The 2,100-nt window shown below is 36.7% G+C and overlaps 1 non-coding gene across 1 annotated transcript; it reads right to left on the bottom strand.

The window, feature by feature from the left end:
• Positions 1 to 220: 220 nt before the first annotated feature.
• LOC118918960 (small nucleolar RNA SNORA36 family) lies at positions 221 to 337 on the bottom strand. Its single transcript, XR_005027323.1, has one exon. It is a non-coding gene; the product is annotated as a small nucleolar RNA SNORA36 family (small nucleolar RNA).
• Between the last annotated feature and the right edge of the window lie 1,763 nt (positions 338 to 2,100).

Raw genomic sequence — 2,100 nt, 5'->3', positions numbered from 1 at the left:
CGTGGACCTTTCATAATCATCAATTGTTAGACAAGTAGAGTAAAACCAGATTAATATAAAAAATTGTAAAGGAGTGCTACTGATATCAAATTTTATTAACATCTCTGAAAATTTTGTGAAGAAAGAATTTTGGAAGACCCCTGCGTGTACATTCCTGGATGGGTAGGAAAACGTCTGTGTTTGTTGTTCTTTTCTTATTATTTTTTATTTTTTTGTTCATTTTTGTAGGCTGGGAGGTAAATGAATAGGTAATGCTTTCTATCCAATCCTCTAGCTCATGTTTCTATGTCCCAAGTTTAATTAACAGAACAGGGAGGCTATTCTGAACTTTTTGAAAATGGAGTAACCTAAATGGCAATGTACAAAGTTGGCCAGTATGACATGGATGGTCAAATATTCAATTGGGTATAAATTTTCCCAAAGTACATTTCGGGGTGTGCTAAATGATCATGGACAAATTTGGACTTCTGCCTCTCCCTGAGGACCAGTGGTACAAGAGGGTCCTTGACGTGGCATGTGGCTGAGCTGGTAGATGCACTGTTCAAAATTTATAAATAATATGGACAGATAATCCATGAAATTGGAAAAACATCGCCTTCTCTTTTTACTAATAGAAGTAATGTTTCACAATATATTTTTAAATAAGCAGAAAGGAGCCCAAAGCTCACGTACTCGTATGGCTGGAAAATCATGACAAAAGACCTGAGGCGCATAGAGCAACTGACGCTTCATCTCTTCTTTGTTGTATCTTATTTATTTTATTTTCATGACGTTGTCTTTGCTCTACCTCACTGTTGTTGTGAAGGATACCAGGAATAGGTAAACATTAGCTAAGCAGGCGCATGCCTGATACCTCTCTTCCTCTTCTGTCACACACAGTTCTTAAAGAAAATACTTGCTGTGTGCACGTGACCGGTGGAATCTCAGTCATGCCTGGTGTCCACGATGGAGGGAATTCTGGGTCAACAGTAGTCTCAGCATTTCGGAGCTGACACTCCTGAAAATGAATGGGTTTGTTCTCAGAGAACTTAGTCACAGGAACCACATATTCTCCCCAAATATCATCTGCTCACCTCATCTTCATTACTAGCCATCTTCAGGTGGAAAGCCAGTTTTTTTCAAAGTGATCTATAAATAGATGTGATATGATCCCAAAAAAATTGCAGCAGAATTTTCTTGGTTAAAAATTGGTGAGTTAGTTTAAAAATGTATATGGACATGCAAATAAATAATCAAATAACTGAAAAAAAGAACAAAGTTGGAAAGTTTACACTACCATAAGACATAAATAATCAAGACAGTGTATAGTGTTGACATTAAGCTAGACAGTTCATCAATAACAAAATAGCAATTCCAGGTAAATACCCACACATGAATGATCTATTGACATTTAATAAAAGTACAATAATAGCAGGTCAGTGAAAAAGAAGATAGTCTTTGTAAGATGAAAAGACAAAATCAAGCAACACCTTGTGCCATATACAAGTATTAACTCAAAATATATGGGACCTAAACTATAAAATATGGCAGAGAAAATTAGGAGAAACCCTTTGTGACTGTAGGTTAGGCAAAGATTATATAGGCACAGCATGAAAAGGATGATCCGTAATAGAACAAATTGATAAATCGGAGTTTTCAGAACAAAAACTTCTTCTCTTAATAATAGTATGCTAGGAAATGCAAAGACAAGGCAAAAAAACCTGGAGAGAATGTTTGCAAATCGAACATATGATAAAGGATTTTGTGTCCAGAATGCATAATGATCAAAACTTGATAATAAGGAAAACAGCCTTACATATAAATGGGTAAAAGATTAGAATGGATGCCTCGCCAAAGAGGATATCCATGTAGCGATTTTATGCTTAACAGGTGCTCAACTCATTAGTCATGTTAGATAAATGCAAATTAAAGCCACAATGAGAAACGACCACTCACCTATCAGAATGACTAAAGAGCAGCTACTGAAAGCCTGTCCGCACTGTTTTGGCAACAACAGGCAGGAACAGGAACTTGCACAGTGCCGGTGGGAATATGAAATGACACCAGCACTTTGGAAAGCAGATCAGCAATTTCTTCACAAGCTAAGTACACACCTACCAT

This window comes from Manis pentadactyla, chromosome 7 (assembly GCF_030020395.1).
Source record: "Manis pentadactyla isolate mManPen7 chromosome 7, mManPen7.hap1, whole genome shotgun sequence".
Taxonomy (NCBI): Eukaryota; Metazoa; Chordata; class Mammalia; order Pholidota; family Manidae; genus Manis; species Manis pentadactyla.
The sequence above is the reverse complement of the archived record's forward strand: the minus strand, read 5'-3'. Positions and strand labels throughout refer to the sequence as shown.